Genomic DNA, 25,055 nt, shown 5'->3' with positions numbered 1-25,055 from the left:
GTCTTAGACAAAGGAAATGCCATAGATCCAATCTCCCTGATGTCAGACGGGCATTTGACACAGCTCCACCCGAGAGACTATTACTTGCATTGGAGAAGAGGGGGATTAATAGGAGAACTGAAAGGTCGGTAAGGGACTGGTTGAAGGAGAGACTACAACGGGTCACACTGGAAGGTGATCTGTCAGGCTGGAGGCAGGTCACTAGCGGAGCTCCTCAGGGATCGGTTTTGGGACCAACCTTATTTAACATTTTCATTACTGACCTTGGCACAGAACGTGGGAATGTGCTAATAAAGTTTCCAGATGGCACAAAGGGGGGAGGTATTGTCAGCGTTTCACTCTGAGCCACCGCTTTCGCCAGACACGCCCCAGGCTGGTGCTCTAACCACTGGACCGTCCTGCCTGTCCAGCAGCAGCCCCGCCAGGTGTGATCAAGGGGGCACCGGCTGGGGGTCTGCAGCGATGCCCAGGAGCGCCAGGGCTTGTCTGCCCAGGGGTGAGCTGCAGCGGGCGATGCTGGGGTCCGTACACTGCACCGGGGCGAGTGGAAGGGTCTCCTGCAGTTTGGGGGGCCTGGCTCTGTGTCTCACTGCCCCCCCATGCCTCACACACACACCCCCGCGCTGACCCTCCCTGCTCTGTGTCCCACAGGCCACCCACCCAGCACGATGGAGATCCCCATGCTGGCCCCTGTCTGCCTGATCGAGAACAGCCCGGCGGGGGAGCTGCAGGTGCAGCAGGAGGCGCTGCAGGTGCTGGCGGAGATCCACCAGCCCGTGGTGGTGGTGGCCATCGCCGGGCTGTACCGCACCGGCAAGTCCTACCTCATGAACACACTGGCCGGCAAGAGAACAGGTGAGAGATGTGAGTCCTGCCCCTGGGCACCAGGACTCCTGGGTTCTCTATCTGGCGCTGGCAGGTGGAATGTTGGTGTGGATGGGTACAGCTTGCTCAGGAAGGATAGACAGGGGAAAAAGGGAGGAGGTGTTGCCTTGTATATTAAAAATGTACACACTTGGACTGAGGTAGAGATGGACATAGGAGACGGAAGTGTTGAGAGTCTCTGGGTTAGGCTAAAAGGGGTAAAAAACAAGGGAGATGTCATGCTAGGAGTCTACTACAGGCCACCTAACCAGGTGGAAGAGGTGGATGAGGCTTTTTTCAAGCAACTAACAAAATCATCCAAAGCCCAAGATTTGGTGGTGATGGGGGACTTCAACTATCCGGATATATGTTGGGAAAATAACACAGCGGGGAACAGACTATCCAACAAATTCTTGGACTGCATTGGAGACAACTTTTTATTTCAGAAGGTTGAAAAAGCTACTAGGGGGGAAGCTGTTCTAGACTTGATTTTAACAAATAGGGAGGAACTCGTTGAGAATGTGAAAGTAGAAGGCAGCCTGGGTGAAAGTGATCATGAAATCATAGAGTTTGCAATTCTAAGGAAGGGTAGAAGGGAGAACAGCAAAATAGAGACAATGGATTTCAGGAAGGCAGATTTTGGGAAGCTCAGAGAGCTGATAGGTAAGGTCCCATGGGAATCAAGACTGAGGGGAAAAACAACTGAGGAGAGTTGGCAGTTTTTCAAAGGGACACTATTAAGGGCCCAAAAGCAAGCTATTCCGCTGGTTAGGAAAGATAGAAAATGTGGCAAAAGACCACCTTGGCTTAACCACGAGATCTTGCACGATCTAAAAAATAAAAAGGAGTCATATAAAAAATGGAAACTAGGACAGATTACAAAGGATGAATATAGGCAAACATCACAGGAATGCAGGGGCAAGATTAGAAAGGCAAAGGCACAAAATGAGCTCAAACTAGCTACGGGAATAAAGGGAAACAAGAAGACTTTTTATCAATAAATTAGAAGCAAGAGGAAGACCAAAGACAGGGTAGGCCCACTGCTTAGTGAAGAGGGAGAAACAGTAACAGGAAACTTGGAAATGGCAGAGATGCTTAATGACTTCTTTGTTTCGGTCTTCACCGAGAAGTCTGAAGGAATGCCTAACATAGTGAATGCTAATGGGAAGGGGGTAGGTTTAGCAGATAAAATAAAAAAAGAACAAGTTAAACATCACTTAGAAAAGTTAGATGCCTGCAAGTCACCCGGGCCTGATGAAATGCATCCTAGAATACTCAAGGAGCTAATAGAGGAGGTATCTGAGCCTCTAGCTATTACCTTTGGAAAGTCATGGGAGACGGGAGAGATTCCAGAAGACTGGAAAAGGGCAAATATAGTGCCCATCTATAAAAAGAGAAATAAAAACAACCCAGGTAACTACAGACCAGTTAGTTTAACTTCTGTGCCAGGGAAGATAATGGAGCAAGTAATTAAGGAAATCATCTGCAAACACTTGGAAAGTGGTAAGGTGATAGGGAATAGCCAGCATGGATTTGTGAAGAACAAATCATGTCAAACCAATCTGATAGCTTTCTTTGATAGGATAACGAGCCTTGTGGATAAGGGTGAAGCGGTGGATGTGGTATACCTTATCTTTAGTAAGGCATTTGATACGGTCTCGCATGATATTCTTATCGATAAACTAGGCAAATACAAATTAGATGGGGCTACTATAAGGTGGGTGCATAACTGGCTGGATAACCGTACTCAGAGAGTTGTTATTAATGGTTCCCAATCCTGCTGGAAAGGCGTAACGAGTGGGGTACCGCAGGGGTCTGTTTTGGGACCGGCTCTGTTCAATATCTTCATCAATGACTTAGATATTGGCATAGAAAGTACGCTTATTAAGTTTGGGGATGATACCAAACTGGGAGGGATTGCAACTACTTTGGAGGACAGGGTCATAATTCAAAATGATCTGGACAAATTGGAGAAATGGTCTGAGTTAAACAGGATGAAGTTTAACAAAGACAAATGCAAAGTGCTCCACTTAGGAAGGAAAGATCAATTTCACACATACAGAATGGGAAAAGACTGTCTAGGAAGGAGTACGACAGAAAGGGATCTAGGGGTTATAGTGGACCACAAGATAAATATGAGTCAACAGTGTGATGCTGTTGCAAAAAAAGCAAACATGATTCTGGGATGCATTAACAGGTGTGTTGTGAGCAAGACACGAGAAGTCATTCTTCCGCTCTACTCTGCTCTGGTTAGGCCTCAGCTGGAGTATTGTGTCCAGTTCTGGGCGCCGCATTTTAAAAAAGATGTGGAGAAATTGGAAAGGGTCCAAAGAAGAGCAACAAGAATGATTAAAGGTCTTGAGAACATGACCTATGAAGGAAGGCTGAAAGAATTGGGTTTGTTTAGTTTGGAAAAGAGAAGACTGAGAGGGTTCATAGATTCATAGATTCATAGATGGACACCCTTTTAGATACATGAAAACTGCTATCATGTCCGCCCAGGCGGGGTGCTGGGGGAGCCAGAGGGTCCTGCACCCCCACTTCGCAGTCAGACGTGACTCTCAGCCATCCAGTAACACAGAGTTTTATTAGATGAGAGGAACACGGTCTAAAACAGAGCTTGTAGGTCCAGAGAACAGGACCCCTCAGCCGGGTCCATTCTGGGGCCCAGTGAGCCAGACAACCCTGTCTGCACTCACTTCCCATCCCCAGCCAGCTCCAAACTGAAACCCCCTCCAGCCCCTCCTCCTCAGGCCTTTGTATCTTTCCCGGGCCAGGAGGTCACCTGATCTCTTTGTTCACCATTAGCTATTCCCTTGCAGGGGGGAAGGGCCCCAGCCATTTGTTACCAGGGATACGGACTGTCAGCTATTTATGCACACTGGAGACTTAAGAAATGCATAGGGGAAACTGAGGCACCCACAGAGTATTCAGAGGAAACATTAGGAACAGTCCCACTTAGTCACAGCTGCACTTGGGCTTTTGGGGGTGTTTGGACCACTCTCTCTGCCAGGGGGATATTGTGGGCCCCAATCAGCTGCTCTGGGTCTCAGAGTGGCAGGGCAGCATTTCCTGAGGGGGTGGGAGCTTGGCATCCTCCCCGCATCTCAATGACTCTGCATGGAGCTGGTAGGGGGCTAGTAGGGGACGCCGTGCTGCAGGGAGAGAGGTGGGGGGTCAATAGGGGGCGCTGTGGCAGCAGGGAGCGGGGCGGGAGGTCAGTAGGGGGCGCCGTGAGGCAGGGAGCGGGGCGGGGGGGTCTGTAGGGGTTGTCGTGCAGCAGGGAGCGGGGCAGGAGGTAAGTAGGAGGCGCCGTGAGTCAGGGAGCGGGGTGGAGGGTCAGTAGGGGGTGCCATGCTGCAGGGAGCGGGGTGGGGGGTCAGTAGGTGGTGCCATGCGGTAGGGAGCGGGGCAGGGAGTCAGTAGGGGGCGCCGTGTTGCAGGGAGCGGGGCGGGGGGGTCTGTAGGGGTTGTCGTGCGGCAGGGAGCGGGGCGGGAGGTCAGTAGGGGGCGCTGTGAGGCAGGGAGAGGGGCGGGGGGGTCTGTAGGGGTTGTCGTGCGGCATGGAGCGGGGCGGGAGGTCAGTAGGGGGCGCCGTGTTGCAGGGAGCAGGGTGGGGGGGTCTGTAGGGGTTGTCGTGCGGCAGGGAGCGGGGCGGGGGGGTCTGTAGGGGTTGTCGTGTTGCAGGGAGCGGGACGGGGGGTTTGTAGGGGTTGTCGTGCGGCATGGAGTGGGGCAGGAGGTAAGTAGGAGGCGCCGTGAGTCAGGGAGCGGGGTGGGGGGTCAGTAGGGGGTGTTGTGCAGCAGGGAGCAGGGCGGGGGGTTAGGGGGGTGCCGTGCTGCAGGGAGTGCGGAGAGGGGTCAGTAAGAGGCGCCCTGTGGCAGGGAGCGGGGTGGAGGATCAGAAGGGGGCGCTGTGTGGCAGGGAGCGGGGAGTGGGGTCGGTAGGGGGTACCATGCGGCAGGGAGCAGGGCGTGGGGGGTCTGTAGGGGTTGTCGTGCGGCAGGGAGCGGGGCGGGAGGTCAGTAGGGGGCGCCGTGTTGCAGGGAGCAGGGTGGGGGGGTCTGTAGGGGTTGTCGTGCGGCAGGGAGCGGGGCGGGGGGGTCTGTAGGGGTTGTCGTGTTGCAGGGAGCGGGGTGGGGGGTCTCTAGGGGTTGTCGTGCGGCAGGGAGCGGGGTGGAAGGTCAGTAGGGGGCGCCATGAGGCAGGGAGCGGGGCGGGGGGTTTGTAGGGGTTGTCGTGCGGCATGGAGTGGGGCAGGAGGTAAGTAGGAGGCGCCGTGAGTCAGGGAGCGGGGTGGGGGGTCAGTAGGGGGTGTTGTGCAGCAGGGAGCAGGGTGGAGGGTTAGGGGGGTGCCGTGCTGCAGGGAGTGCGGAGAGGGGTCAGTAAGAGGCGCCCTGTGGCAGGGAGCGGGGTGGAGGATCAGAAGGGGGCGCTGTGTGGCAGGGAGCGGGGAGTGGGGTCGGTAGGGGGTACCATGCGGCAGGGAGCAGGGCGTGGGGGGTCAGTGGGGGGTGCTGGGATCTCAGGAGGGCAAGGATGGTGGGTTCATGTTTCATCAGGAATTTTATTATTTGAGGAGGGAAGATTTTGATTTTGGCTGGGCGGGGGAGAGTGAAACGGAGGCAAGAGGGGTCGAGACAGCGGCTGCATCTGAGCTTGTACAAGGGCCCCCACTCCCAGCTCACTGGGGCTGATCTCTGCTGCCTAAGCAGCGGGGCAGCGGGAGTCTTTGCAGCGAGCCCTTCTGCTGGGTGCACTCAGGATCGCTGTGTTGTGTGTCATGGCCCCTGTACTGCCAGCAGCTCCCTCCATGCCTGGAAACTCAGCATGGCAAAGCCACGGTTAAACACACCCAGGACAGAGACGCTCAGCCGGGGCCACCAGCTCGGAGAGACTCGTCCTCCTCCCCCACCCCCGGTTTCCTGGAATCAGCCCCGTGCCAGGAAAGGCTCCGGCCGCTTTCGGTTTCCATCTGACTGACGCGTTCAGGGGATTTTGAGCTGCCAGACCCAGCTTGTTCCCCCACCCTGGTATGTGGGTCAGCAGCTGTCAGGGCTGGCCCCAGGCGTCCTGTGCTGCAGGGAGCAGGGGGGTTCACTACCCCCTGCTCTAACCCACCAGCCCCCACTCCTCTCCAGATCCAGGTAGAGAACCCAGAAGTCCTGGCCCCAGTCCCTCCTGCTCTAACCCACCAGCCCCCACTCCCCTCCCAGAGCCGGGGAGAGAACCCAGGAGTCTTGGCTCCCAGCCCCCCTGCCCCCCAGCTGGAGGAAGAGCAGAGATGTCACGCCAGCAAGCAGCTGAGCTGGGCTCTGGGTGTCTTTGCCTGAGAGTTTTTCTCTAACTTTCCAGACTGGCTGGGGCTGGTGACCGGGCAGGAAGACGCTGCCGGATGCTGAATTCACCCGGCTTCAACGCTGAGTGACCAGCTGGGGGAGCTGGCCTGGGGGGACATATCTGCCTTGCTATGCCATGGGAAAAGAACCCAGGAGTCCTGGCTCCCAGCCCCCCCCATCTCTAACCACTAGACACTACTCCCTTCCCAGAGCCAGGGAGAGAACCCAGGAGTCTTGGCTCCCAGCCCCCCTGCTCTAACCACCAAACCCCACTCCCCTCCCAGTGCCAGGGATAGAACCTAGGAGTCCTTGATCCCAGCTCCCCCGGCTCTACCCCACCAGCCCCCACTCCCCCCCCCGAGCCGTGTATGGGGCCTGTCAGGGCATAGAGCTCTCACCTACTTGTTAGCGAGTTACCCAGGGAGGTCCTGGCAGCGCAAATGCTGGAGGACAGTTTAATTAGCAGGATTGGCTGGCACCGGCGGGGGGTGTCAGGAAAGGAACGTGGAACCAAGCCCCCGGCTGTGTGAAATCCCGAACTGATCAGGGCCCTGCGGGAGTGGTGTCATCTTGCTGTCACTGGCTGGCAATGTGTTGTTAACCTGCTCCATACAAGTGCTCCGGGATAGCTCTGGCCTCGCCCCCCCAGGCTATGAAATCTGCCCTGTTCCCCACAACGACATGGAAGAAGCACCAGGGCCGGGTGTTCCTGCTGAAACGATCAGCAGTGACACAGTTAACATGGTGTGACATTATTAATATAACCTGTGACCATATAGATCATTGTTGCAACCACTGTTATATGTTTGCAGCAAATATTGTACAAAGGTTGTTGTGTGAGGTGTCTATGACAAGGTTATGATTTGCTGGGTATGATTATACTGTCTGTATGTGTGTATCATTTGTGTAGTTGAAGTTATGAATATTGGCTATGTACTTGTATCTCAATGTGTTTTAATTCTGAAGTAGCCTTAGGGCTTGTCTACACGTACATTTGATAGCGCTCTAACTTGCTGGCTCAGGGGTGAGAAAAATCACCCCCCTGAGCACAGCAAGTCTGAGAGCTTTAAAGCACTAGTGTAGATAGGCTCCGAGAACTGGTAGCCACGCTCAGAGCTAATCCCCTCATGGAGGTGGATTACCAGGAGCGCTGGGAGAGCTCTCCCCCAGCGCTCGCACGTGACCACACTCACACTTCAAAGCACTGCCACGGGAGTGCTCCCACAACAGCGCTTTGAAGTTTCCAGTATAGACATACTCCCCTCCCCCCGTAAAGCATTTGGTCAGCTTCTTGAGAAAGGAATGTGCAAGTTAATTGCCCAATGAAGAAACACTTAACGGACAATGGAGCTTGGAAGACTCCAGCCCAGATAAGAAGTCTTCCTGGGGACGTTCAGGGTGGCATGTGAGCAATGGCTGCCGTCTGTAAAGAACTGAGTCATGCATGGACATGTGACTTGCTCAGGTGACTCCAAAACTCCATCTTGGAGCTGGACTTTGCATAGCAGAGAGGAGGGGGTCTCCACCCACAAGGAAAAGTCTATTTAAACCCCTAGGAGACCCCTCCATTTTGTCTTCAGCTGGCTCAAGAGATAGCCTCTTCACCCCCAAAGGATAGCTGAGAGAAACTGGAACAAAGGACAGTAACCATGGGGGTGTGAGTGATTGCTGGACTCAGACTAGAAGGAGACGAGTCTGTAAAAGGAAGCTTACTGGAACATCACTGAGAACATAAGAACATAAGAATGGCCGTACTGGGTCAGACCAAAGGTCCATCTAGACCAGTATCCTGTCTACCAACAGTGGCCAATGCCAGGTGCCCCAGAGGGAGTGAACCTAACAGGTAATGATCAAGTGATCTCTCTCCTGCCATCCATCTCCACCCTCTGACAAACAGAGGCTAGGGACACCATTCCTTACCTATCCTGGCTAATAGCCATTAATGGACTTAACCTCCATGAATTTATCCAGTTCTCTTTTAAACGCTGTTATAGTCCTAGCCATCACAACCTCCTCAGGTAAGGAGTTCCACAAGTTGCCTGTGAGCTGTGAAAAGAAGAACTTCCTTTTATTTGTTTTAAACCTGCTGCCTATTAATTTCATTTGGTGACCCTGAGTTCTGGTATTATGGGAATAAGGAAATAACTTTTCCTTATCTACTTTCTCCACATCACTCATCATTTTATGAGTGAGGGTGAGGTTTTATCTGTATTCAGTTTTCTTACTGTATTACACATAGACTTGCGTGTTTTATTTTATTTTGCTTGGTAATTCACTTTGTTCTGTCTGTTACTACTTGGAACCATTTAAATCCTACTTTCTGTGTTTAATAAAATCACTTTTTACTTATTAATTAACCCAGAGTATGTATGAATACCTGGGGGGGGGGTGCAAACAGCTGTACATATCACTCTATCAGTGTATAGAGGGTGACTCCAGACTCCATCTTGTAGTATCAGAGGGGTAGCCGTGTTAGTCTGAATCTGTAAAAAGCAACAGAGGGTCCTGTGGCACCTTTAAGACTAACAGAAGTATTGGGAGCATACGCTTTCGTGGGTAAGAACCTCACTTCTTCAGATGCATCTGAAGAAGTGAGGTTCTTACCCACGAAAGCTTATGCTCCCAATACATCTTGTAGTAGTTTTCCACAGTAAGAAGGAAGAGGTGTTTTTACACCTGGAGGAGACTATAAAAGACTGATGCCTCATCTCCATCTTATATTCAATCCTGCTTCATACCTCTGGAGGGACTTTGCTACAAACTGAAGCTCTGAACAAATGACTGAATGACCCATCCCGACTGGGAATTTACTCCAGAGACTTGATTTGTGCCTGCAGTTTATTCCATCACTGCTACAAGCCTGAACCAAGAACTTTGCCATTACTGTATGTAATTGATTCCATTTAACCGATTGTAGCTCTCATCTAGATCATTTTCCTTTTATGAATAAACCTTTAGATTTTAGATTCTGAAGGATTGGCAACAGCGTGATTTGTGGGTAAGATCTGATTTGTATATCGACCTGGGTCTGGGGCTTGGTCCTTTGGGTTTGGGAGAATCTTTTTTCTTTTACTGGGTATTGGTTTTCAAAACCATTTGTCCCCATAACGAGTAGCACTAGTGGTGATACTGGGAAACTGCAGTGTCTAAGGGAATTGCTTGTGTGACTTGTGGTTAGCCAGTGGGGTGAGACCGAAGTCTTCTCTGTCTGGCTGGTTCAATTTGCCTTGGTGTGCAAAGGACCCCAAGCCTTGGGCTGTAACTGCCCTGCTCTAAGCCATTTGTCCTGAATTGATATTCTCAGAAGTGTCCCACCAAAGCCAGCACCATTACAGTGGCGTAGTCATGCTAGGATACACAGAATCCCACAGTATTCTTGCTGGCAAGTTAAAGAAGTATGGGCTGGATGAATGGACTATAAGGTGGATAGAAAACTGGCTAGATCGTCGGGCTCAATGGGTAGTGATCAATGGCTCCATGTCTAGTTGGCAGCCGGTTTCAAGCGGAGTGCCCCAAGGGTCGGTCCTGGAGCTGGTTTTGTTCAATATCTTCATTAATGATCTGGAGGATGGCGTGGACTGCACCCTCGGCAAGTTTGCAGATGACACTAAACTGGGAGGAGTGGTAGATATGCTGGAGGGTAGGGATAGGATACAGAGGGACCTAGACAAATTAGAGGATTGGGACAAAAGAAACCTGTTGAGGCTCAACAAGGATAAGTGCAGAGTCCTGCACTTAGGATGGAAGAATCCCATGCACTGCTACAGACTAGGGACCGAATGGCTAGGTAGCAGTTCTGCAGAAAAGGACCTAGGGGTCACAGTGGACGAGAAGCTGGATATGAGTCAACAGTGTGCTCTTGTTGCCAAGAAGGCTAACGGCATTTTGGGCTGTATAAGTAGGGGCATTGCCAGCAGATAGAGGGATGTGATCATTCCCCTGTATTCGACATTGGTGAGGCCTCATCTGGAGTACTGTGTCCAGTTTTGGGCCCCCCACTACAGAAGGGATGTGTACAAATTGGAGAGAGTCCAGCGGAGGGCAACAAAAACGATTAGGGGTCTGGAACACATGACTTATGAGGAGAGGCTGAGGGAACTGGGATTATTTAGTCTGCAGAAGAGAAGAATGAGGGGGGATTTGATAGCTGCTTTCAACTACCTGAAAGGGGGTTCCAAAGAGGATGGATCTAGACTGATCTCAGTGGTACCAGATGACAGAACAAGGAGTAATGGTCTCAAGTTGCAGTGGGGGAGGTCTAGGTTGGATATGAGGAAAAACGTTTTCACTAGGAGGGTGGTGAAGCACTGGAATGGGTTACCTAGGGAGGTGGTGGAATCTCCTTCCTTAGAGGTTTTTAAGGTCCGGCTTGACAAAGCCCTGTCTGGGATGATTTAGTTGGGAATTGGTCCTGCTTTGAGTAGGGGGTTGGACTAGATACCTCCTGAGGTCCCTTCCAACCCTGATATTCTATGATTCTATGATGTTGCTTCAAAATTTGCCATCAATGAATTGATGCAGAGAAAAATACACAGATGCTTTGAATTACATTAAAAAATTCAGCAGCCTCACTAGAAGCTGATGCTGCATCACTGACCACTAAGTTCAGTGAATGAGAACTGCATGGGACAAAAAAAGCTCGAGGGTTTCACTCTTGGATCCATGTCTGCTCTCCTCTGCTATTTCCTCTCATGTTGGCACCATTATCATAGCCCTGACCTCTTGTAATGGAGTAAGGAGTGGGGTGGATTGACCTGGGAATGTTGTGTGAGAGTTTTTTTGGGATTGTCTGCATTGGTGATGGGATTCCAGGGTGTGACCTCACTTGAGGGATGATACCTGAGCATGGAACCTGAGCCCAGGAGGGGGTTGGGGCCCGGTGAAACCTTTTGCCCAGGAAACTGGGCAAAGACTGGAGGAGGAGCTGGGGGGAGGTGGAGGAGACTGATGGAGGCGGGTTTTCAGTTTGGAGGTGGCTGGGGAAACAGAGGGAATGCCAAAGCTGGGGTCTAAGCTCCCTGACCCCCCCCCCCCCCCCAAGGGGACTTGATTGAGGAGTCTTGGTTGTACCTACAAGCTCTGTTTGGGACTGTGTTCCTGTCGTCCAATAAACCTTCCATTTTACTGGCTGGCTGAGAGTCATGGTGAATCGCAGAAACCCGGGGGTGCAGGGCCCTGACTCCCCCCACACTCCGTGACAACTGGTGGCAGCGGCGGGATCTACTGCACCCCGTGGATGGCGCTTCCTGCAGTAAGTGACTGGGGAGCAGTAAAACAAAGGGGGATTGACAGGACCAGGCGTGCTGAAGATTCAGAGAGAAGCAGTCCCAGGGGCAGAGCAGTCTGCGGCTCTGGGAGAGAGGTGGTGACCTGGAGAAGGGCTGGCACACTAGGGGTTCTTCCTGGAAACCAGCACACAGGCCTGCGAGTGGCCAGCAAGGAGATTTATGCCAAGCGGCTTAAGAGCGACCTGGTGGAGCTGTGCAAGCAGAGGGGGCTGCGCATTGGGAAGCTCACCAAAGAACAGCTGATTGCCCAGCTGGAGGAGGAGGATCGCTCAGAGGAGCCGGCCCCTGTCTCTGAGGGAAGCAGGGTGGGCACCAGTGTCTGTCCCAGCTGGGAGGGGTCAGACTGCTACCGAGGGCATCCCGAGACCCCTCCTTCCTATGCCTAGGGGAGGGGCTGGGAGGAGCCCAGCGAATACCGAGGGCACCGTGACCCCTGCAGCCAGCAGGGGATCCTCCCGGCAGAGCTCCCCATCCCTGGAGCTGAGGCGGCTGGAATGGGAGAGGGAGCTAAAACTGAGAGCTAGAGGATCATGAAAAGCAGCATCAGCATGAGCTGGAACAGAAAGAGAAACAGAGAAAGCATGAGGAGAGGCAGAGGCAGCATTAACTGGAGCTGGCCAGGCTAAGGAGCAGTGAGGCTCCGGCTGCGGTGAGTGAGGGGGGACCCAGGACTGCACGGAGCTTTGATAAGTGCTTCCTGGCCCAGCGTAAGGAAGGGGAGGATATAGATGACTTCCTCAATGCCTTTGAGAACGCCTGTGAGCTGCGCAGGATTGACCCGGCGGACAGGCTCCGGTTTCTCACCCCCTTACTGGACCCCAAAGCCGTGGCGATGTACAGCTTAATGGAAGGAGCGGAGGCAGGGAACTACGAACTATTCAAAAAAGCCCTGCTACATGAGTTTGGGCTGACTCCCGAGATGTACCGGGAAAGGTTCTGGAGCCAGCGTAAAACCCCTGAGGTCACATATCTACAACTGGCACTCCGGATGCAGGGTTACGCCCACAAGTGGGCAGATGGGGCCAGACGAAGGAGGACTTTCTTGACCTAATTGTCCTGGAGCAACGGTATGATCAGTGCCCATCCGACCTGAGGCTATGGTTGGTGGACAAAAAGCCAGGGGACTCAGGACGTGCAGGGTAGCTGGCCAAGGAGTTTGTGAAGAGCCAGTCAGGGGGTGGCAGAGAGGAGTCCCAAAGGATCAGGTTCGCCAGGATGCAGAGAGAGAGTCAGCATGGGACCTCCCACATGGGGAACATGGAGAACCCCCTCCCAAGGGGAACATCTGGCGTTAGGACCCATCAACCGGCTCGAGGGGACCAACGGGACATGAGCTGCTATTACTGTGGCCAGAGAGGCCCCATACATACCCAGTGCCCCAAACTCAAGAACAGATTGAGCAGACCGAACCCACACCAGGTTAACTGTGTAGGGGCCTAGCCGGATGAGGGCCAGGCTTCCCAGGCAAGGGGGCTGTGACGATGCTGCCTGTGGGAGCCAGCTGAGGTCACTCAATCAGGGTGAACTGCAAACAAAATGGTGCTAAACCCCAAACGCTGGTGGATATTCCAATACTTAGATTTGCCCAGCCAGCACAAAATAACTTCTATATTACCATACAGGTTACTCAGAATTCCAAACAACGCAGTTCCCTTAAAGTACCCAGCCTCAGGCCTCCCTCCAGACACACCTGTCAGATATAATGATGATTACTGAAAATCTTATCTCATCATATAAAAGAAAAGGTTTTTCCAATCCCAAAGGATTAGCCACACACCCAGGTCCAATTATAACTTCGATCTTACCCAAAATACACGCTATAGTCAATTCTTGTTAACTAAGCTAAAATTTATTAAAAAAGAAAAGAGAGAGAGAGTTGGTTAAAAGATCAATATACAGACAGATGTGAATTCAATTCTTCAGGTTCAGATACATAGCAGAGGTGAGATTGTAGTGGCCAAAAGTCCTTTTAGAAATAGTCCAGAGGTTAGAGTCCAATGTCCATATTGAGGGTGGCTCCAGTCAGTGACTGGGGATCTCAATCCTTGTGGCTTAAGGTTTCCCCCTCTTGAAACCCAAAGCAGATCTGAGATGAAGCAGGATGGTGTCCCAGAGTTTTTATACATTTTCTGCAGCCTCTTGGCCTGAGAAAACAATAGGCTTAACTCTCCTTCTTCCAAACATCCTGGCAATTAGCACAGGGTAATTTAGCCATTAAACAGTTCAGATACAGGTTATCACAACCTTCAAAGAGACATAGAGACAATAATACTATTTCACTCAAGAATCTTTCTAAATGTTAATATTCCTTTTTTGATCTTTGAATCAAAGCTATAACAATAGACAAGACTTGTTTGCTTACATCACAAGACCTGAGCAAACACCTACCCTTCTACCTCTAACAATGCCGGCTGCATTTCAAAGCTCTATTCGTTTACAGATCTTCCTAACCAGTTTCTAAAGTTCGGCCCTGGGTCAGGTCAGTCTGTGAGTTAATTAACTGTTTCTGGCCCTGTCACCTTTCAATGAGATATTATATTACACTCATAATGTCACACGCCCAACACAAAATTGATGCAGGAAGGGATGACACAAACATCACTGAGTGCATCCCAAGAGCTCCCCATCATGGGTTCTGTCTCACTACAGCTTGTACTGGGTTAGAAGCCGTATCAGTGTATAACAGAAATGTTTTACCAAACTCATGCACCACCATTTGCCCACTGAGGTGTTAATGGCGGGGGGAACCTAGAGGACTGGCCAAGCAACCCCTGGAACGCCCTGGTCATGACCCAGAGCTGGCGAGGGGCACTACGCTCTGACTCGGGAAGGGTACCTCACCAGAGGCGCAGGACCCAACCCCGGTAGGGAGGGAGTGCCCTGGGACAAGGCTCAGAGAGGCAGTGGCTTCAGACTCAGCCAGAGGGAGGGAGCAGGTCCTCATCCCTTCCCCAGCCACTGAGTTCCAAGCTGAGTTACAGAAAGATCCCTCCTTGTGAAAGATCAGGGACCTGGCTGACCTCAGTGTGGTACAGACCATGGGGAGAGGTGGTCGGAAAAGGTTCCTGTGGGAGAAGGGGTTCCTGTACCGAGAATGGGCTCCCCCAGGGAAAATGGAGTCAGGGGGGATCAGGAGGCAGCTGGTGGTCCCCCAGAAGTACCGCCGCAAGCTACTGTACCTGGCCCATGACATCCCTCTAGCAGGGCACCAGGGAATCAGTCGTACCCAGCAGAGGCTGCTACAGAACTTTTACTGGTCTGGGGTCTTTACCACTGTCTGACAGTACTGCCGATCCTGTGACCCTTGTCAGAGGGTGGGGAAGGCCCGGGACAAGGGGAAAGCGGCTTTGAGACCTTTGCCCATCATAGAGGAGCCTTTCCAGAAGGGGCTATGGACATAGTGGGGACTCTCAGCAAGTCGACCTGGTCGGGGAAGAAATACACATTGGTGGTGGTAGATTTCGCCACCCGCTACCCCGAGGCAGTGCCCTTATCGTCCATTGAAGCAGACACTGTGGCAGATGCGCTGCTGACCATTTTCAGCCAAGTGGGGTTTCCCAACGAAGTCTTAACAGACCTAGGGTCCAACTTCATGTCGGCCCTATTCCAGTGCTTGTGGGAGAAATGTGGGGTCTGGCACAACTGGGCCTCAGCATATCACCCCCAGTCTAATGGGCTGGTGGAAAGGTTCAATGGAATGCTAAAGATGACGCTAAAAACATTTATGAACCAGCACCCGCAGGACTGGGACAAGTACTTACCTCACCTGCTGTTCGCGTACAGGGAAGTGCCCCAGGAGTCTCCTGGGTTTTCGCCTTTTGAACTGTTATATGGCAGGAGGGTAAGGGGGCCCCTAGACCTGATGAGAGATGATTGGGAGGAGAAGGCCACTCCTGATGGAGAGTTGGTGGTGGAGTATGTCCTGACCTTCCGAGAAAGACTTGCCGAGCTCATGGGCCTAGCCAGGGAGAATCTGGCCAGAGCCCAGAGGAAGCAGAAGGTCTGGTATGACCACACGGCGCGGGCCCGCGCCTTCGCCGCTGGGGATCAGGTGATGGTTCTCATCCCCGTGGGAAAAAAACAAACTACAGGCCACTTGGGAAGGCTCTTTTAAGGTTGTCAAACAATTAAATGAGGTAAACTATGTGGTGGAGCTGTCGAACCGGGCACACCACCACCGGGTGTACCATGTGAATATGATGAAGCCATATTATGACAGGGGGAATGTGGTGGTGGCCGTGTGTAGGCACTGGGAGGAGCAGGGAGATGACCCTTTAGTAGATCTATTCCCTGGGACAAGAGCTGGCTTCCCCCTGGAAGCAATTCCCCTCTCTGATCAGCTAACCCCTGCCCAGCAAGCTGAGATCGGAGGGGTGCTGCATCTGTACCAACAGCTGTTCTTTAACCAGCCTGGATGCACTAATCTGACTATCCACCGGGTGCAGACAGGATCGCATCCTCCTATAAAATGCTCCCCCTTCCGAGTCACAGGGAAAACTGCTCAGGACCTGGAAAGAGAGGTCAGGGACATGCTGCCTTTGGGGGTGATCCAGCCATCTTCCAGCCCTTGGGTCTCGCCTGTGGTGCTGGTCCCCAAAAAGGACGGGTCGATCCAGTTCTGTGTGGACTATCGAAAGCTCAATGCCATCACTGTAGCCGATGCCTACCCCATGCCCAGGCCTAACAAGCTTCTAGACAAGCTGGGAGGAGCTCACTACCTTACCACCATGGATCTTACAAAGAGCTACTGGCAAGTGCCACTGGATGCAGATGCCAGGCTGAAATCGGCCTTTATCACCCCTCTGTGGCTCTATGAGTTCCTGACCCTGCCTTTCGGCCTCAAGGGAGCGCCGGCCACCTTCCAGCACCTGGTCGATAAGCTACTGAGGAGGATGGTGAGTTTTGCCGTGGCGTATATTGACGACATCTGTGTCTTTAGCCGGACCTGGGAGGACCATGTGTACCAGGTTAGACAAGTGCTGGACCGACTCCAGGAGGCTGGGCTGACCATAAAGACTGAGAAGTGCAAGGTGGGGATGGCTGAAGTATCTTACCTGGGCCATTGGGTGGGGAGTGGCTGCCTAAAGCCGGAACCAGCCAAAGTGGAGGTGATCAGAGACTGGCCCGCTCCTCAAACCAAAAAGCAGGTCCAAGCCTTTATTGGGATGGTGGGATATTATCGAAGATTTCTGCCCCACTTTAGCGCCATAGCCACCCCCATCACTGAGCTGTGCAAGAAGGGGAAGCCAGACAAAGTGGTCTGGACCGAGGAGTGCCAGGAGGCTCTCCGGGCGCTGAAGGAGGCTCTGGTCAGTGGCCCAGTTCTGGCAAACCCAGACTTTGACAAGCCCTTTATGGTGTTCACCGACGCCTCAGACACAGGATTGGGGGCGGTGTTAATGCAGGAGGATGAAAAGGGGGAGAGACACCCCATCGTGTACCTGAGCAAGAAGTTGCTACCCCGGGAGCAGAACTACGCGGCCATCGAGAAGGAATGCCTGGCCATGGTGTGGGCCCTCAAGAAACTAGAGCCATATCTCTTTGGGCGACACTTCACCATGCACACCGACCACTCTCCCCTGACCTGGCTACACCAGATGAAAGGAGCCAACGCCAAGCTCCTGAGGGGGAGCCTGCTCCTGCAGGATTATGAAATGGACGTGGTCCATGTGAAGGGAAGTGACAACCTGATAGCGGACGCGCTGTCCCGGAGAGGGAGCCCTGAACTTCCCCAGGTCACTGGTCAGAGTGACCCCGCTCAGTTCAGTGTAAAAGGGGGAAAAGTTATGATGCAGCAGGAAGTGGGGAGTATTGACCTGGGAAGGTTGCAGGGGAGTTTTACTGGGACTGTCTGCATTGGGGATGGGAGACTTTCCTTGAGGGAAGATACCTGCAGGGCTGCCCAGAGGGGGGGGCAAGTGGGGCAATTTGCCCCAGGCCCCACGAGAATGTTGGAGTCTCCCCCCTACCCCGCCCCCGCCTTCCCCCATCCCCCAGCACCTCAGCACGCTGCGTCCAGGAACAGCCCTGGACAGGGCGGCAGCAGCGTGGCTCCGGCGGGCCCTGAGCTCCTCCCGCTGAGTCGGAGCTGCGTGGTAAGGCCGGGGCGGGGCTGCGAGCTCCGGGGGGGCGGTGAGGGGACAAGGAGCAGGATGGGTCGGGGATTCTGAGGGGGGCAGTCGGGGGGCAGGAAGTGGGTGGGGGTCAGATGGGGGCAGGGCCAGGCTGTTTGGGGAGGCACAGCCTTCCCTACCCTAAAGCTCATTCAGCAGTTGGAGGCTTGCAGACGGCTATTTAACACAAAGAGCCAAGCTGTTCTCTTTTCCCTTTTCCCTACATTTCATTTCAGTGCCATAGGGAGAGTCATGTCAGGGGAGGGGAGCTTCATTTCAAATTAGCCACTTTAGATTAACAGTGACAGAGCCAAGAGAGCCATGGGGGAGGGATTCCATGAGAAGAGCAATATCCTACACCACCTACCTCCTTCCCAACCCTACCAAGGGAGATCCCCCCTCCCCTGCATTCCCCAAGACTCCAGAGGGGTTAATTCAGTGGTTCTCAAACTTTTGTACTGGTGACCCCTTTCACACAGCAAACCTCTGAGTGCGACCCCCCCCTTATAAATTAAAAACACTTTTAAATATATTTAACAGTATTATAAATGCTGGAGGCAAAGAAGGGTTTGAGGTGGAGGCTGACAGCTTGCAATCCCCAGTAATAACCTTGTGACCCCCTGAGGGGTCCCAACCCCCAGCTTGAGAACCTCTGGGTTAATTTAATTTTAGCACCCTGTGTCCATTCACATGCATGTGCTATTTTGAGCATTTCAGTTTTCACAACATAGGCTCATCCCAGGTTCTGGAACAAGCTCAAATGCTCAGTTCGTGGTGTATGTACATAAGCTATACTAAAGACAAAGCCACAGTAACCGTCTCCAGTTTGTGAGGGACCCATGGAGCCAGTCTCTAGGAAACAGATACATTCATGGAGGTGAAGTCCATTAATGGCTATTAGCCAGGACGGGTAAGGAATGGTGTCTCTAGCCTCTGTCTGTCAGAGGGTGGAGACGGATGGCAGGAGAGAGATCACTTGATCGTTGCCTGTTAGGTTCACTCCCTCTGGGGCACCTGGCATTGGCCACTGTCGGTAGACAGGATACCGGGCTGGATGGACCTTTGGTCTGACCCTGTACGGCCGTTCTTATGTTCTAACCTAAATGAACCCGAAGTTCTGGAGACAGATATGAGTCAAGGAAGCCAGCAGAGTATGAGAAACCTGGAAAAATCTCTGACTGGATGGGCTCAGGCGTTTGGTCACAAGCTGAGGTGGTTCAAAAGTTTTGGATTTTTTTAAGCAGAATTTTTTTATTGTTTCTTTAAACAATCAAACACAGCAAGCAGCAAATATTTGGCCACACACTTCTGAAACCCCAAATCATGTTTAGGTTTCAGCAGATTAATTTCAGCTTTTCAATTAAAAAAAACACAACACATTTTGAAGGAAAGCAGACATTGTCCATGATTTTTTCTGCTTTTTAAAAATCCCTAGTTTTCGATTCAAAAAAAGTTTTGACGGAAAATATTTGTCCAACTCTTTTAATGAGCTTTAGTGCCTTTTAGCACTAGCTGATGCTGAGAACCAGTGATACCTTGCAAAGGTGACTTGAAAAGAAGTTTTCTCAAAACTGGGTTTGTGCTGAGATGCGGAAGGTTTTTAAATGTTTATTTTTCCCAGGGCCTCCCGGGGGGGGCAAGTGGGGCAATTTTCCCCAGGCCCCACAGGGGCCCCCACGAAAATATAGTATTATATAGCATTGCAACTTTTTTTTATGGAAGGGGCCCCCAAAATTGCTTTGCCCCAGGCCCCCTCAATCCTCTGGGCAGCCCTGCCCAGGGTGGCACTAGGGGGCGCTGGGCTGCAGGGGGCGGGTTGGGGATCTCCCCTGGCAGTCAGGGCTGGCCCCAGGGCTTCCAGAGGGGGTGACTTTTGCTCAAGACACAAACCCAAGCTGCTGACATTTTTTGGGTGTTACTGGTCCATGGGAGTTGGGGAGTTCGCTGTCCTGGCCACATTCCAGCTTGGATGGTTCCCCGGCTCCCCTCAATCCCCTGTGGATATTGGGGTCTCTTCCCCCATGGGTTATCTGTCCAACAGCCTCCATGCTGCCCCCCAGAAGCAGCCGCATGTTGGCACAGGGCTGCTGCCCAGCTCCCATCTCCTCCCCAGGCAGCAACCAGAAAAGCCAGCGCTACATCCAGCCCTGCGTGTGCATCCGCTAGTTCTTCCCTGCCCGGAAATGCTTCGTCTTCATCCCGCCAGCCAATGGGACAGACCTGCCCCAGCTGGAGGAGCTGCGGGAGGACAAGCTAGAGCCCAAGTTCCGGGAGCAGGTGTCCGGGTTCTGCCGCCATGTCTGGGAGACGTCGAAGCCCAAGACCATCCCAGGCAGCCACGTGTTGACCGGGGCCAGTGAGTGTTGGTAGCCCTTGGACTGGGGATCACCGGCTCCCCATGGAACGCTGGGGCCAACTGGGCTCGTGGGGTGCTGGGTGGGATGAACCGAGCCCTGCGCCCAGCTCTGGGGTGCGCGGTTAGAGGGGGCACTGGAAAATCATTCAGGGGTGTTGCAGAGGCACAGAAACGACCCGTGTGCTGGAGAACATCATGGGCAGGGGGAGCCCAACAGAGCAGGTCCAGTTAGCGGGTCCCAGGGAAGATGATGGGGAGAGGCCTGGATGGAAGGGCTGGCGCCTCTCCCCAGGGAGGGATGCCAGGGTTCCATGGGGCCAGTTGGGCTGCGGAGAAAGGCAGAACAGGGTCCCACGGCTGGGTGGGGAGTGAAGCCGGGCACATCCCAATGAGAAAACAGGCACCAATTGCTGATGGAGATGTGGGGATGGGGATACATTTCTGGTTGGGATGGGGGACTGGGGCACATCCGGGTGGGGATGGGGGCACATCCCAGGCTTAGCGTCTACCCTGCAGGGGGAGGGGAAGTCAAGGGGTGCAGGGAGAGGCGGAGAGCAGCCGGGGTACTGGAGGATTTGAAGAGGCTGTGGGAGGGGCTGGGCACACTGGCACTGACACTGCCCCTCCGGCAGTGCCGGGGAACCTGGCGCTGACCCTGCCCCCCTCCGGCCGCGCTGGGGAACCTGGCGCTGACCCTGCCCCCCTCCAGCCGCGCTGGGCCCCCTGGCGCTGACCCTGCCCCCTCTGGCCGCGCTGCGGAACCTAGCGCTGACCCTGGCCCCCCTCCGGCCGTGCTGGGGAACCTGGCACTGACCCTGCCCCCTCCGGCCGTGCTGGGGAACCTGGAGGTGACCCTGCCCCTCTCCAGCCGTGCTGGGCCCCCTGGCGCTGACCCTGCCCCCTCTGGCTGCGCTGGGCCCCCTGGCGCTGACCTGCCCCCTCTGGCCGCACTGGGGAACCTGGCGCTGACCCTGCCCCCCTCCGGCTGCGCTGGGCCCCCTGGCGCTGACCTGCCCCCTCTGGCCGCACTGGGGAACCTGGCGCTGACCCTGCCCCCTCCGGCAGTGCTGGGGAACCTGGCAGTGACCTACGTGGACGCCATCCGCAGCGGGGCGGTGCCCTGTGTGGAGAGTGCGGTGCAGGCCCTGGCGCAGATCGAGAACTCGGCGGCGGTGGGGGAGGCCGTGGCTGTCTACAAGGAGCAGCTGGGACAGCGGGTGGCGCTGCCCACGGAGACCGTGAAGGAGCTGCTGGAGCTGCACGCCCAGTGCAAGTGGGAGGCGCTGCGGGCATTCATGGCGCGCGCCTTCAAGGACGATGAGCAGCAATACTAGCGGCAGCTGAAGGTACCAGGAACCCTGTGCTGGGGGCACAACCCCCCCTGCTCCAGCCTGGAACGACCCATAGGGGAATGGGGCACGGGGCATTTCCCCTCCAGGGGGTGCTGGCTCCGCTCCGGCCCCAAGGCGGGATTCTGGCTGGCTCTGTGGAGTGGAGAATGGGGCATGGGGCTTCCATGGGGTGCCGGCTCCAGGTCGGGGCACTGGCTGGCTCTTTGGGGCAGGGAATGGGGCACGAGGCCTTTCCCCTCCAGGGTGCACCAGCTCCGAACTCCCCTCTCTCTGCAGGACAAGCTGGACACCAAGCGCGCTGAGCTCTGCTGCCGGAACAAGCTGGCGTCGTCGGACCGGTGCATGGCTGTGCTGAGGGAGCTGTCGCAGGACCTGGAGAAGCGAGTCCACGGGGGGAGCTACTCGGTGCCCGTGGGCTACCAGCACTTCAAGGACGACCAGCAGGAGATGGTGGAGAAATACCAGCTGGTGCCAGGGAAAGGGATCATGGTGAATTGGCTTAATAGCATTAATTGGGACTGGGAGCCAGGACTCCTGGGTTCTGTTTCTGGCCGTGGCTCTGAGCTTCACACAGAGCCCACGGACGCCCTTGGGAGGAGAAGTACCGATGGCGTCGGGTGGTGCGGGTTTGTGATCCAGACTCGCTCTTGGCTGACGGGATGTGAGGGTAGCATGGAGGCTCTTGCTGGTCTGGGGTCCCCTCGGCATCTGTGTGGCGGAGGGGTGGGTGCGGGAGGTGCTTTGGGCCCCATGATCAGTGAGGGAAGGCAGCTGCAGGCAGGAGGGGCTGAGGGCCCCGGCTCACCCCGTTTCTCCCTGGTTCCCCCAGGCGGACGAGGTGCTGCAGCAGTTTCTGAAGTCCAAGGAGACGGTGGCCCAGGCCATCCTGCAGACAGACCAGAGCCTCACGGACAGACAGAAGGAGATTGAAGGTGACTCCAGAGCTGGGGCCTATAGTCCTGTGACCCCCATGGTCCTATGGATCTTGTGATCCCTTAGCCACAGTGTCAGCCCCCTGAACGCCAGGGCCCCATAGACACAGTGACTCCTGGCCCTCAGGGCTCCATAGATCCTGTGACTTCTGGACCCCAGAGATGCCAGGGCTGTGAGCCCCATAGATCCAGTGCCCCATAGGTGTTGTGATCCCCATGGCCCCATAGATCCAGTACCTGAAGGTAGGGGCTCTGTGGCCTCGCAGGGCTGGGAGGGTCCCGAGGGACCCATACATTAAGTGCCCCCAGGCCCAGTGACCGCAGTGCCCCATAGATCCGGTGACCCCCGGGCCTATAGATCCAACACCCCATGGATGCGGTGACTCCTGGGTGCCGATGACCCAGTGACCCCGGGCCAGGGCTCTGCACCCCGAGCCCCTGGTCCTGACCATGACCCTCAGCGGAGTGTGCGTGGGCCAAGGCAGCCAAATGGGAAGCCCAGCTGAGCCAGGAGATGCAGGCCAGGACAGAGCATCTCCTGCAAGACCAAGAGCGCAGCCACCAGGAGCACATCCGTCAGCTGACAGCCAAGATGGAGGAGGACAGGAGGCAGCTGCTGGCCGAGCAGCAGAGAGTGCTGGCCCTGAAACTGCAGGTACCTGCCCCAGACCCATGGGGAGCTGGGACTGGGCTGCCAAAAGGGTGGGGGGAGTCTCAAACTAGCTACGGGAATAAAAGGAAACAAGAAGACTTTTTATCAATACATTAGAAGCAAGAGGAAGACCAAAGACAGGGTAGGCCCACTGCTTAGTGAAGAGGGAGAAACAGTAACAGGAAACTTGGAAATGGCAGAGATGCTTAATGACTTCTTTGTTTCGGTCTTCACCGAGAAGTCTGAAGGAATGCCTAACATAGTGAATGCTAATGGGAAGGGGGTAGGTTTAGCGGATAAAATAAAAAAAGAACAAGTTAAAAATCACTTAGAAAAGTTAGATGCCTGCAAGTCACCCGGGCCTGATGAAATGCATCCTAGAATACTCAAGGAGCTAATAGAGGAGGTATCTGAGCCTCTAGCTATTATCTTTGGAAAGTCATGGGAGACGGGAGAGATTCCAGAAGACTGGAAAAGGGCAAATATAGTGCCCATCTATAAAAAGGGAAATAAAAACAACCCAGGAAACTACAGACCAGTTAGTTTAACTTCTGTGCCAGGGAAGATAATGGAGCAAGTAATTAAGGAAATCATCTGCAAACACTTGGAAGGTGGTAAGGTGATAGGGAACAGCCAGCATGGATTTGAGAAGAACAAATCATGTCAAACCAATCTGATAGCTTTCTTTGATAGGATAACGAGCCTTGTGGATAAGGGTGAAGCTGTGGATGTGGTATACCTAGACTTTAGTAAGGCATTTGATACGGTCTCGCATGATATTCTTATCGATAAACTAGGCAAATACAATTTAGATGGGGCTACTATAAGGTGGGTGCATAACTGGCTGGATAACCGTACTCAGAGAGTTGTTATTAATGGTTCCCAATCCTGCTGGAAAGGCGTAACGAGTGGGGTACCGCAGGGGTCTGTTTTGGGACCGGCTCTGTTCAATATCTTCATCAATGACTTAGATATTGGCATAGAAAGTACGCTTATTAAGTTTGCGGATGATACCAAACTGGGAGGGATTGCACTGCTTTGGAGGACAGGGTCATAATTCAAAATGATCTGGACAAATTGGAGAAATGGGCTGAGGTAAACAGGATGAAGTTTAACAAAGACAAATGCAAAGTGCTCCACCTAGGAAGGAAAAATCAGTTTCACACATACAGAATGGGAAGAGACTGTGTAGGAAGGAGTACGGCAGAAAGGGATCTAGGGGTTATAGTGGACCACAAGCTAAATATGAGTCAAGAGTGTGATGCTGTTGCAAAAAAAGCAAACATGATTCTGGGATGTATTAACGGGTGTGTTGTGAGCAAGACACGAGAAGTCATTCTTCCGCTCTACTCTGCTCTGGTTAGGCCTCAGCTGGAGTATTGTGTCCAGTTCTGGGCACCGCATTTTAAAAAAGATGTGGAGAAATTGGAAAGGGTCCAGAGAAGAGTAACAAGAATGATTAAAGGTCTTGAGAACATGACCTATGAAGGAAGGCTGAAAGAATTGGGTTTGTTTAGTTTGGAAAAGAGAAGACTGAGAGGGGACATGATAGCAGTTTTCAGGTATTTAAAAGGGTGTCATAAGGAGGAGGGAGAAAACTTGTTCACTTTAGCCTCTAAGGTTAGAACCAGAAGCAATGGGTTTAAACTGCAGCAAGGGAGGTCTAGGTTGGACATTAGGAAAAAGTTACAAACTGTCAGGGTGGTTAAACACTGGAATAAATTGCCTAGGGAGGTTGTGGAATCTCCATCTCTGGAGATATTTAAGAGTAGGTTAGATAAATGTCTATAAGGGATGGTCTGGACAGTATTTGGTCCTGCCATGCGGGCAGGGGACTGGACTCAATGACCTCTCAAGGTCCCTTCCAGTCCTAGAATCTATGAATCTATGAATCTTTGGAACACCCCTTCAGGTAGTTGAAAGCAGCTATCAAATCCCCCCTCATTCTTCTCTTCTGGAGACTAAACAATCCCAGTTCCCTCAGCCTCTCCTCATAAGTCATGCGCTCCAGACCCCTCATCATTTTTGTTGCCCTCCGCTGGACTCTTTCCAATTTTTCCACATCTCTGCCATTTCCAAGTTTCCTGTTACTGTTTCTCCCTCTTCACTAAGGGTATGTCTACACTACGGGATTAATCCGAATTTATATAATTCGAAT

General features: G+C 53.4%; 1 pseudogene; it reads left to right on the top strand.

Annotated features, from left to right (window-relative positions):
- The first annotated feature begins 669 nt into the window (after positions 1–669).
- On the top strand, positions 670–23,974 carry LOC135982777 (uncharacterized; annotated as a pseudogene).
- The last annotated feature ends 1,081 nt before the right edge of the window (positions 23,975–25,055 follow it).

This window comes from Chrysemys picta, chromosome 4, assembly GCF_011386835.1.
Source record: "Chrysemys picta bellii isolate R12L10 chromosome 4, ASM1138683v2, whole genome shotgun sequence".
Classification (NCBI taxonomy): Eukaryota; Metazoa; Chordata; order Testudines; family Emydidae; genus Chrysemys; species Chrysemys picta.
The sequence above is the reverse complement of the archived record's forward strand: the minus strand, read 5'-3'. Positions and strand labels throughout refer to the sequence as shown.